Raw genomic sequence first — 13325 nt, forward strand, 5'->3', positions numbered from 1 at the left:
TAGAACACTACCAACGCTTCAAGCATCAATACCCCATTCTTTCTAGTATCTTGTTTTGTAAGGCAAATATATTGGTTAAAGGAATGGAAGCTGAAAGAGGTATAAAATCAAGACAATATAAAGGTACATGTTTTCCTGTTAGAAACAGTAATAAGTTTAACATAGAAAGTAAATAGATGGGGTTTAGTACACTAGAGTAGCAATTGAACAAAGGACCACAAAATTCTTTGATGCGTTAACACAATTTTCTAGTGAAGATTACACATCTTCTACTCATGTAGGAGCAGTAGGGATATGTGTTCTTGTTATTGGTACTAATATCATTTATCAGATTGACTTCTCTTGTTTTTCTACCTTTTGTTGTTTAGGCCAAAAAAAAAAAAAAAGGAAGACAAAGCAAATGAAAAAGGGTTTTCATTAGGAAAAGAATATTTTTACTAAGAGTTAAAATGCCCTCCATCGTATTTTGCAATTATGATACATATCTATTAGGATAATATTAAATAATCTTTCATTTTCACTTGATCTTGAGTATTTATATGTACTATAATTTCCTTGCCATTTGAATATTAGTAGGGTTTTAAGGCATTAAATATTATTATGCAAAATAGCTTAGGTTAAAATTTTTTCTATAAATTGCATGCGTGTTTCTGTGTGTGTGTGTGTGTGTGTGTGTGTGTGTAGAATTAGCATTTTAATAGGGATTTTTCACTCCTGAAGTTATTTATAAGCTCAAGAACTTGCTATGTATTAATAGATAACTCTTTTTGGCTTATTTCACAAGAGGAGTAGAGACAGTGGAGGATATTCAACTACTAATAGTTTTCTTACAAAACCATGCTTGTCAAGATGGCAAGAATGAATTTTTTACTTTAAAACCGTGTTTTCAATTACTACTGAAATAGACAGGTATGGTACAAGCAACTCTCCGTCAGAATTGGGGAGATGTAAGAAATAGATGGTTTTCAGCAACTCCAGGCAAACATTAAAAAAAAATCCACATCTGCTATAAGTGGGTTGCCTATCATGTTTCTAAGGGTTTATAGCTGTTGCCTTTCAATTTTTAATAAGTGGTTAGGAACCCACTGTGGATAGCCTGCTGAAATAAAGAGGCACACGGCAAGTAGCAAGGCGTAGGTCACATTTCTATTTTTATAAAGCACTGTAATAGTTTACCTGTGTTTGGCTGGTTAGATATATTGCTAAAGCATTTTATGATATAGTTTTAGGTGGTCTTAATGACTTAAAAATATTGTGCTCTAGAAAGTTTATCAAGGTGTCATTTGTGTTAAGAATTTGAAATGCACCATTATTTCTTCCTTACACTTACGTGTATTCTTTATAAAATGCAATATAAGTAGAACATAGTTCATTTGTCACTTCAAAATGTCTGATTAAAAATAGTTATACATGTATGTTTTTATTTATACCTATATATAGTTACAAGGAGTAATAGTAATACTGTGTCTTGTAAATTTAATGATTTTGCTCCATTTATGCAAATGTTCAAAGTTGATAAATATCTTACTAACCAACACTTGAACTGATTTTCTGTTTCTGTTTTGGTTAATGTTTCTTTCAGACAAGAGGGATTTATATATTTCAGTGTGCAATGTTTTACCACCAAAATATTTATGTACCTCTTAGGCATCATTTTGTTTTCATCAGTGATGTTATCAAATGATTTACAAATATTTAGCTTTTAAAACTATCTCTATTTATATCATACATGTTGGCTATGATTAAATGTGAACTGATGTATTTATAATAAAAAAAAGTCTATACTATGTAGTGTTCACTCTTAGGAAACTGAAAATACTTTCTTATTTTAGTAGAGTGGTTTAAAAATCCTAATATTACAGAAATTTGTTTCTATATTTTTATTGCATCGAATTTGGCTCATAAATGTAGGTATGGTTATTTCACTAGTACCTAGGAATAGCAGGGTTGGAATGGCTTTGAACTTTCATTTCCCCTCATCTTGGACACTTGCCATCCTTTCAAAGTAGCTAAGGGATGGTAGGTTTTAAACGCCAGTGGAAGAAACAAGTTCTGTTCTTGTAGCCATGCAGAGCAAAACTACTCTCACTACCATCAATACTTTTTCAACTATTTGACTATTCTAATATCCCCAAATTCTGTTATTTTCAACTGTTATAAAACAAACCACGGTGCCACTAAAGACAGGCCATAGCAATACTATCCACGTGTAGTTTTGAAAATCTGCAGTAGCACTGCTTGCAATTCTTATGTGATGTTATAATTTAAATTGCAGTAACACCGATTTTAACAAAAACAAAGAATGTATAATCCGTGATCAAATTTATTTTGATAAGATGGTTCACAGTAATAATCTCAGACAAAATGAATTTGATCACAAGTTGGTTCAGACACCACATGTTCAAAAATAGTAGGGTGATTTTAAGTCTTCAGATTGTGTGAGATAATCTCTGTCCATTGTCATATTCATCATTGATTGTACAATACTATGTAGCATTTTAGCCGTTTTAAAAATAATTTTATTTTAACGGAGAAGCCTGTAAATGACATCACAGGTTGTTAAGAATGTGTTCAAATGACTTTTTCCGATAGTGCTATCAACATACCTCTGCAGAGCAGTCATGAAATAGGTCCCAATGCAGCACTCTGAACCCTATGCCCTCCTGAATTGCCATCTGGAATGCATGCTAGGAGGCCCCTGAAAGTCTTTCCTGAAAGACACCGAAAGTCTTTCCTGGGAAGGGCTGTTTACCATTCATTTCTTCTTATCTCCCGGGCTGCTCTTCCTCTTTTACAGGTTCTCATCATCATCTCAAATTCTAAGTATTTGAGAAAGCCAGGACTCAGTCTCAAACTTTTATCATCTCTATTCGCAACTACTTTCTGTCCCACAAGCCACTTACTGCACTATAATAGCAATAAGAATATGGTAGATAGCCTTTTCCAGCTATAAAGAATTCTCCTATGTGTTACATCAGGGAGTAAGCTGATGAGAACAGAGAGTATTCAATGTAAATGAGATTTATTTGGAAATAAAAGGATAATACATTGGAATATTAAGTCACTAGATCTAGAAAGAACTTTTGGTTGATCTTTGATAGACTAAAATAAATAGAACTATTGTTTATATTGTGCTTTGGATTTGTCACTTAGTAACTAACCTTAGATCAGCCTCTAACAAATGTATCTACAGCGTGATACTAACAGTGACCTTGGAAGAGAACAGTGTATTCCATGTGCATAGTAAAATGAAAATGATACTTTGTTATCCACTGAAAAATAAAGGGTGCTGATTTATTTAATAATGCAGGATTATAGAGCAAGTGGATATTCTTGGCGTCCTCAAACTTATTTTCACCATAAATCACCTTTATTTCAAAATCTCAGCTAGACATGGAGGTTAGGGGAGAACTCAAAAAAAAAAAACAACAAAAAAAAAACTACAAGTTGCATTTTCTTTAGATAATGAAATCTTTATTTATTTTCCAGAACTACTAAAACTATGTAATTATTCATTTTGTACAAATCATTTTGTAATAGTTTATATTCTCTAGTTGGTGATTTTTTCTTCCCAACATAAATTATGTAAAACATAAAAGGCAAGCATGTAATATTTGTTTACATTAATAACAGTTCCAAATATGTATATTAAAGTATGTGTACTATTTCTAAAATTCAAGTTCCATCCAATTTGATTAAAATAAAATGTATTCAGTTTATTTTGCTAAGTGTTGATAAATAGACCATTAATAAATTATCCCAAATATAAGAAACTGTACTGAAAATAACTAAACAGCTATCATTACTTTATTCAGTTAAGCTAAAAATAAATCATCTTTATAAAGGTACTTAGACTCTTCCCTTTGTGACACAGTGAAAGTAATCTTGAATAATGACTGTACACTTTGATTTATGTTTTGCAAGTGTCTAATACTGAAGGGTCATGATAAAACCATAGAGAAATGCACAAGGAAACACTTCCTGATCCTGTTCAATGTTCGAAATTGTGAACACTTTGAAATTGTCATCTACCACAGTTTTTATACTACTTATGAAAATTATACTAAAGACAAATGAAATATATATCTAAGATAAATATATTTTAATTAGTATATGATCATTATGAATATTATTATGATTATACATTTCTATTTTGGTTTCTAAATAATTGAGACTCATGCTGCCTGCTTGCTGTTTTGTTAACAAGATTGTATAATAGAATCTGGATACCTGATGAATCATCTGAAATCATCTCTCATCCTCTTTACTAGCTATATATCACAGTCATGGATTTAAATAATAGAACTGAAATAAAAGAATTTGTCCTTGAATGCCTAAGGAATGATTTTCATTGCTTTGGCTTAGACACAGAACTGATGTTAAATCACTGAGGTGAGGAGGGGAGATATTAATTAAAGCTTAAGGAGCCTCCTAGCATGCATTCCGGATCAACCAGCTAGTCTGTAAATCTTATAACTAAATCTATACCACACCAGAGGACATAGAATAAAGAAATTATGGTCTCTGTTGACTAGCACAATGCTAAGTATGACTGTGTGATCAATATAGAGAGTAAAAAATTAAAATTTAAGAAAATATCCTCAGGTACATTTGATCATGACTTGCCCAAAGTCATGTAGCTGTCAATATAACCAGAAACAAACCATATTTGTATATAACCATATCCAGGTCTATTTTTTAATATCATTTTGTTGCAAATAAACAGAATGATTATTGAAGTTGCAATATTACCCTTCAGTGAGGATGAATGGATAAAATGCAGAAACTGGTTAGGTATATTTTTAGCTCTTTAATGACTTCATTACCTCTAATTGTGTAGAAAGAGTATTTTCATATAGGTTTTTGACGAATTAAGTGCTCATCTAACTGTAAATAATTAAATAAGAGAGCATGTGATCTGGGCTCAGAGGTTCTCACAGCCTCTTGTCATACAAATCATGCGGGATTCTTGGTAAGAATACGAGCATGATACAGGAGGTCTTATGTGGAGCATTCCTTATGTGCTCCCAGATGACGATTGCTACTGGTTTAAGGACCATACTATGAGGAGCAAAAATTTACGCCCTTCTTTATTACATCCCTTATTTATTAGCATCTCTAAAATGAGTTTCTATTAAAGGAGCATAACATTTTTTTTTACATCTGTATTGGAGTATAATTGCTTTACAATGTTGTGTTAGTTTCTGCTGTATAAAAAACTGAATCAGCTATACATATACATATATCCCCATATCCCCTCGCTCTTGATCCTCCCTCCCACCCTCCCTATCCCACCCATCTAGGTGGTCACAAAGCACCTAGCTGATCTCCCTGTGCTGTGTGGCTGCTTCCCACTAGCTATCTATTTTACATTTGGTAGTATATATATATATGTCAATGCTACTCTCTCACTTCGTCTCAGCTTCCCCTTCCCCCCACCTGTGTCCTCAAGTCCATTCTCTACGTCTGCGTCTTCATTTTTGTCCTGCTCCTAGGTTCATCAGAACCATTTGTTTTTTTTTTTTTTTAGATTCCATATATATGTGTTAGTATACAGTATTTGTTTTTCTCTTTCTGACTTAACTTCACTCTGTATGACAGACTCTAGGTCCATCCACCTCACTACAAATAACGAAATTTCGTTTCTTTTTATGGCTGAGTAATATTCCATTGTATATATGTGCCACATCTTCTTTATCCATTCATCTGTCGATAGGCATTTAGGTTGCTTCCATGACCTGGCTATTGTAAATAGTGCTGCAATGAACATTGGGGTGCATGTGTCTTTTTGAATTATGGTGTTCTCTGGGTATATGCCCAGTAGTGGGATTGCTGGGTCATATGGTAATTCTATTTTAGTTTTTTAAGGAACCTCCATACTGTTCTCCATAGTGGCTGTATCAATTTACATTCCCACCAACAGTGCAGGAGTGTTCCCTCTTCTCCACACCCTCTCCAGAATTTATTGTTTGTAGATTTTTTGATGATGGCCATTCTGACTGGTGTGAGGTGATACCTTGTGGTTGTGGTTTTGATTTGCATTTCTCTAATGATTAGTGATGTTGAGCATCCTTTCCTGTGTTTGTTGGCAATATGTATATCTTCTTTGGAGAAATGTTTATTTAGGTCTTCTGCCCATTTTTGGATTGGGTTGGGTTTTTTTTGTTATTGAGCTGCATGTATATTTTTAAGATTAATCCTTTGTCTGGTGCTTTGTTTGCAAATATTTTCTCCCATTCTGAGGGTTGTCTTTTTGTTTTATTTATGGTTTCCTTTGCTGTGCAAAAGCTTTTAAGTTTAATTAGGTCCCATTTGTTTATTTTTGTTTTTATTTCCATTACTCTAGGAGGTGGGTCAAAAAGGATCTTGCTGTGATTTATGTCATAGAGTGTTCTGCCTATGTTTTCCTCTAAGAGTTTTATAGCGTCTGGCCTTACATTTAGGTCTTTAATCCATTTTTAGTTTATTTTTGTGTATGGTGTTAGGGAGTGTTCTAATTTCATTCTTTACATGTATTTCATTCCTTTACAAATCTGTCCAGTTTTCCCAGAACCACTTATTGAAGAGGCTGTCTGTTCTCCATTGTATATTTTTGCCTCCTTTATCAAAAATAAGGTGACCATATGGTTTATCTCTGGGCTTTCTATCCTGTTCCACTGATCTATGTTTCTGTTTTTGTGCCAGTACCATACTGTCTTGATTATTGTAGCTTTGTAGTATAGTCTGAAGTCAGGGAGCCTGATTCCTCCAGCTCTGTTTTTCTTTCTCAAGATTGCTTTGGATATTCAGGGTCTTTTGTGTTTCCATACAAATTGTAAATTTTTTTGTTCTAGTTCTGTGAAAATGCCCTTGGTAGTTTGATAGGGGTTCCATTGACTCTGTGGATTGCTTTGGGTAGTATAGTCATTTTCAAAATGTTGATTCTTCCAATGCAAAAACGTGGTATATCTCTCCATCTGTTTGTGTCATCTTTGATTTCTTTCATCAGTGTCTTATAGTTTTCTGCATACAAGTCTTTTGTCTCTTTAGGTAGGTTTATTCCTAGGTGTTTTACTCTTTTTGTTGCAATGGTAAATGGGAGTGTTTCCTTAATTTTTCTTTCAGATTTTTCATTGTTAGTGTATAGGAATGCAAGATATTTCTGTGCATTAATTTGGCATCCAAATTCATTGATTAGCTCTAGTAGTTTTCTGGTAGCATCTTTAGGATTCTCTAAGTATAGTAATATGTCATCTGAAAACAGTGACAGTTTTACTTCTTCCTTTCTGGTTTGGATTCTTTTTATTTCTTTTTCTTCTCTGATTGCTGTGGCTAAAACTTCCAAAACTATGTTGAATAATAGTGGTGAGAGTGGGCACCCTTGTCTTGTTCCTGATCTTAGAGGGAATGGTTTCAGTTTTTCACCATTGAGAATGATGTTGGCTGTGAATTTGTCATGTATGCCCTTTATTATGTTGAAGTAGGTTCCCTCTATGCCCACTTTCTGTAGAGTTTTTATCATAAATAGGTGTTGAATTTTGTTGAAAGATTTTTCTGCATCTATTGAGATGATCATATGGTTTTATCCTTCAATTTGTTAATATGGTGTATCACATTGATTGATTTGCGTATATTGAAGAATCCTTTCATTCCTGGGATAAACCCCACTTGATCATGTTGTATGATCCTTTTAATATGCTGTTGGATTTTGTTTGCTAGTATTTTGTTGAGGATTTTTGCATCTATGTTCATCAGTAATATTGGCCTGTAGTTTTCTTTTTTTGTGACATCTTTGTCTGGTTTTGTTTTCAGGGTGATGGTGGCCTTGTAGAATGAGTTTGGGAGTGTTCCTTCCTCTTAAAGCAGCACAAACTCTTATAAGACACTGTCTACATTTATAAATTAGCATTACAAGAGAGCATCATAGGCATCAGGACATTAAGGACTATAACAATTAGGCTGGTAATGGTGGCTTACCCTATATGATTTTTGGCAGCAGTCTCAGTTTGATTGTTTTTATTTAGCTTTGAGTCTACTTTCTTTTTTTTAATTTTTATTGGATTATAGTCTATTTACAATGTTGTGTTAGTTTCAGGTGTACAGCAAAGTGAGTCACTTTATGACACCAAAGGAAAGGCACTTCCATCTTTTCTCAGGGTCTGAAAGCATCAGATCACACTGGCTTCAAGAAAATTTCATCTTGAAAGAGTACCTGTGTTATCTCAGCAGAAATGTTTCATCTTCATCAGCTCCTCCAGATTGAAATGAACACTAAAGAAATATCTTGCACTTTCCCTTGTATCACGTTACATTCCAACGGAGAGAAATCAAAGTTTCATGTGAATTAAGAGAGAGGAGAGAGGGTATCGAAATGGTACATTTGGAAAACACTCTTTAGAGAAGACAGGAAAAGGGCAATCTGGAAAAAAATAACATTTGACTGCAGTGTTTATGAGAAAGGGGCATTGGACAGGGTGAACACATTATTTGGTTTCAGCAATTGACAATAGGGAGGGGAAGGTACCCTGTGAAGAGCAAACTCCATGAACAAGACACAGTGGGGTGGGGAGAGGGGGTAAGGAGCATGCTCACAGAGGAACAAAGTTATTCAAATTGCTTGAAAAAATATTGGAACTCTAAAAATGGATTAAAAATGTTACAGTGGTTTTGAGTTCCAGAGTGAGAAGTTTGTATGTAATTTGGTAAGCCAAAAGGATCTATTAAAAGTTTTTCTATGTGGTCATTTTGTTTGGGTATGCCGTTATTTGTACTAGCAATACAGTGAACTGGTTAAGAGAAGAAACATGTACAAATAACATACGTCTTGCACAAGTAACTTACCACTTACTTTGCACAAATAATTGTTCTATACCTGAATTTCCTTGAGATGGGGATAGTAAGAGTACTCTCCAAGAAGCATCCTTGTGAAGATTATATGACTTCATCTATAGACAGCATTACCGTAATGCCCAACCCACCGCCACCCACTGAAACAAAAAAAATAGTTCAGTGAAATACATAAAAAGTTTTCTTAATTGCTTCCATGAACTAGCAAGAAGAGAGGAATCTTCCATAAAACTAGGTGAAATCATAACAATAATGTAGAGATAAAGATAAATGTAGAGACAGAGATACAGATATAGTGACAGAAACATGCACACACACAGTTTAAGCAAAATAATAAAGTAAATTTGTATCTACCCCTCCTCCCAGTTCAAGAACAGAATATTTCCATACCTCTCTGAAAACATCCCACTCTGAGAGTTTACAGTGATCATAAACAATATCTTGCTGGATTTTTCTGGGGTTTGTACTTTATTATAAATGGAATCATATAGTCTTTGTTGTTACACAGTGTGTTCCTTTTGCTTCAGTGTTAAATTTTTAAGGTTCACCTATGTTGGGTGTATATTTATTAATTCATTTTCACCAAAGTATCGTATTCTAATTATGAATATACACACCCACTTATTTATTTTATTGTTGATGGATATCAAAGTTGATTTCAGTTTTTGAATATTGTGAATAATGTTGCTATAAACCATCTTAAACCATCCTGAAGATATCTCTTAATGCTCATGTGTAAGAGGCTCTGCAGTGTATACCTAGAAGTAGCATGACAGAGAAACAAAGCAGAGTACGCATAAGTTTTACTTAAGCTTTACTGGGAAATGTCAAACTTTGTTACTGGTTAACAAAGTGATTGTGTCAATTTATATTCTCACCAGCAAAAACTAAAAGTTCATCTTGCTCCCCATTTTTGCAAACACTTTTTGTTCCACTCCCACTACTTTCGTATATCTGTCCAGAGGATGGAAGTGGACAATATTTTATTCTATATTAGTTCCTATTCTCTTAATTGTACTTTTTTCATAAGTATATGAGATTCCTCATATACTTCCTCACCTGAAATTTCTTTCATATCCATAGCCTTTTTCTCTTCTACAGGGTTATTTATCTTCTTTGACAAATGTTCTCTGGACAAAGGTCAACTTCAGTGATCCACTTACCTATTTTGGTTATGACCTTCAAGAAAGACAGGATAGATTCTTGAATTTTTCTTTTTTTTAACCAGTTTCAAGAAAATGAATTGGTACCCTACTTGTCTTTCTCAGAAGGTGACCAATTCTTTTAATTTTTTAAAGTATCATTATGAACTAAGTTTCAAAAACATTTGTAATTCTTATTGCAGTCCAGATTGTCCCACATTCTGCCAATTGACACCTCTTGCATTTGGCTCTTCAGTCCTTTTGACATAATCCTCAAAGTCTTGGCTAGTTTCATTGCTTATAGTATAACAAGGAATTACAAGCTGAGCTTGTACATTATCTGTCTTAGATATGGAGTCAGTCATTTTTACATGACCCTTTTATTTGTTTTATTAAAAAACGGTTTTTCGTGACCACAATCTGGGCACAAGGCATGATCCTCAAAGATACAGGTCATAATAGAAATAAATATCTCATAATTACTCATTTGCTTTAGTCCACATTAGATGTACCATATTATAATAATACTAAAAAGAACCCTACCAATTATGATTACTAAAATCAGTTACATTTTTGCCTATTTTATCATATTCTATCCCCATTTTATGGTGATAATAGATATAGATATTAATGTATATCAAACAGCCCTATGGAGATATATATGTGTATATATACAGATATATGTATCTATCTATATACATATAGATAGATACATATATATATATATATTTATATACCTATATTTCCTTGGCAAGAAACTATATCAATATAATACAGATACAGATATATTTAGGTCACCTATTATATCTGCTAACTATATATTTAATGCTTACTACTAGTTCTTATGTCAAAGTTTCTCTAGTGCATTTCTTAAGAAGGACTGATGAGGACAACATTTTACAAGTTTTTACTTGGTGATGAGTTTGTACCCCTTTTACATGAAAGTCGATTTTGCTAGCTAGAAGAATGCAGGCTCACATTTTCTTTCTTTGCATTTCTTCACTATACACTGATGTCTATTCTGGCAGAAAGCATTACTGGCAAAAGGTCTGACTATGTTCTAATTTTCTTCCCTTTACAAGCAACATATTCTTTTTTCTTTCTTTCTTTTTTTTTTACCCTTTCAGTGCCCAGAGATTTGTTTTCTTCTTTTTTTAACTGCAGTAATTTTACTAGAATATAGCTTTCTGGGTAGTTTTAAGTGGACACTCTCAGTAACATGGTATACTTTTAAAATAAGTAATACCAAATCTTTTTTTAGCACACTTTTGCTGAATTATAGTTTTAAGTAATTGTTCTCTTCCCTTGTTTTGATTTTCCTCTTCAGAAGTACCTATTGTACATTTGTTGAATTGTATTTGCTTATTTTCAGTATATTCTCCAATACCTTTTATCTATTCTTAAATTTATTTTTGATTTTTAAAATCCACCTCCTTTTCACTTTCTATTTCTCTTAAGGTATGAATAGTGATGTTTCTTTACTCTTACGCTGCCTCTAGATTTTATTTATTTTTAAATGAATGTTTCTTCTTTTTTTTTGAAGTCTCTAACTTCATTTCTGAATTTTTAAAGTTCTGACTTATTTGGTGTCTTGTATCCTTTTCTTGATAACTTTTAGCTCATTTTAAATGGTATGTGAAATTTTGGGTTTGGTTTTCTGGTGTGCTTTCACTATTTGTAGACATGATAGTAGAATACTGTTTAACTTTGTATGGCATTTGGTCTTGATTCTTTTCTGCTGCTTATTTTTACATAAATTTAAATTCCCTAAAATTTTAGAAGGAGGCTTGGTTCAGACGTATTTTCTAAATTTGCTGAATTTCTAGTCCTATTATTTTCATGTAGTGTTAAATAATGTATGTGGTGGTTTGTTTTCTGAGATATTCTGGCTCTGTTCCCTCCCCTGTATTTACCCGTCTCTTTTCTTCCCTAATTCTCCATTGTCCTTATCCCGTTAATTCTGGATTCTTCTAGCAGTTTCTCTTCTGTGTGGGCCCTAAATGTTAAGGAAGACTTGCCAGATTAGTTTTGGGAGTTAAAAAGGTTTCAGAGACTCCAGACCCTGTAGTTTTATGTCAGTGTCCTTACACTCACCCACTATTAAGAGTGAGCAAAGCATCTCCCATTCTCTGCTGTTTTCAAACTGATTTCTAGTGAATACCTGTTGGCTATTTGCATTCTTTTGTTTTCAGGTGCGTAACTTGCTCTGTTTCTTCCCACTGCTTTCTCCTGCACACATGCTGATAGCATGTAAGTTTTGTGGCTATTAGTAATTTGTCCTCACTCATTTGTATGTTGAGGTTCTTGAGGATAACTCATGAGATGGGTTGGAAGTGGCATTTATGTGATTTTGATTTTACTATCTAATTGTTCTGCCTGTTTTATGTAAGAATTTGGAAGTTTCCAAGTTATGCTACAACCACACTGCCAGCTTCCCCAGACCTTCCAGATCATTTAAAATGTTTAAGAAAACAGTGATGCTCTTGTTTCTCTTTGGTTTTCTAAGGAGAAGAGACCATTTCAGTGTTGAGAGCTTATGAGTAGCTGAACAATAGCTTTTAGTTATTTGTCATCTCAGACAGCCCATTTCAATTCTTCTCAGGACACCCAGATACTTTTGAACAAATTAAACAATTTTATTGTCTCTCATATTTTAGTGAAATGAGTGGAGGTACTTAATTCTTCTTTCTTAAGACATATACTTTAAAAACTTAAGAGATTGTTATGGCTATTGTGCTGATTATTTATCTGTTGTGTTTCGGCTCTAGGTAACCTTTTAAAATTGTTCTGTGATTATGCAAACTGCATTTCCCAAACTCTGAACTAAATTCCTAAACTACTTGAGATCTATAAATTATATTTCCCAGATTATCTTGCCAGCCAGTATACTGTTATTTTTCTGCCAATGGGGTATACTAAAAGACGATCAAAAGAAGGGAGAGGGGAAAATACATCCTATTTCCAGTTCTTAACAATATTACATCAGTACCATAGTGTCAATCCCCTGCCTCCAGATACTTTTAGCATTTACAGTAGCAACTATGTTATATTCCTTGAAGGGACCTGTGCCAGCTAACTTTGCTTTGATTGATAATCTGACACCAGCAATATGGTGCCCATGGAGCTCTGAACATCATCCAAGAAGATCTATACTCCCATTGTCCATCCTGAGAAGTAAAATTCTCTTTCATTGCCCAGGTTCTGGATATTCTATCTCCTGTCCTTCAACCCTAAGAATGGGAGCTACTCCCCATGATTACCAATATCTATGGTCTTCAACACCCTCTTTTTGCTTCACTAACCTTTAAATATCTATATACTAATTTTTGGTATTATATATCTCTAAAATATCTAGCA

At 33.6% G+C, this 13325-nt stretch overlaps 1 protein-coding gene across 1 annotated transcript in view; it reads left to right on the forward strand.

Annotated features, from left to right (window-relative positions):
• The window catches only part of GPC5 (glypican 5), a 1364332-nt gene that overhangs the window by 656445 nt on the left and 694562 nt on the right, over nt 1-13325 (forward strand). The window lies entirely within an intron of this gene.

Source organism: Eschrichtius robustus, chromosome 18 (assembly GCF_028021215.1).
Source record: "Eschrichtius robustus isolate mEscRob2 chromosome 18, mEscRob2.pri, whole genome shotgun sequence".
NCBI classification, from domain to species: Eukaryota; Metazoa; Chordata; class Mammalia; order Artiodactyla; family Eschrichtiidae; genus Eschrichtius; species Eschrichtius robustus.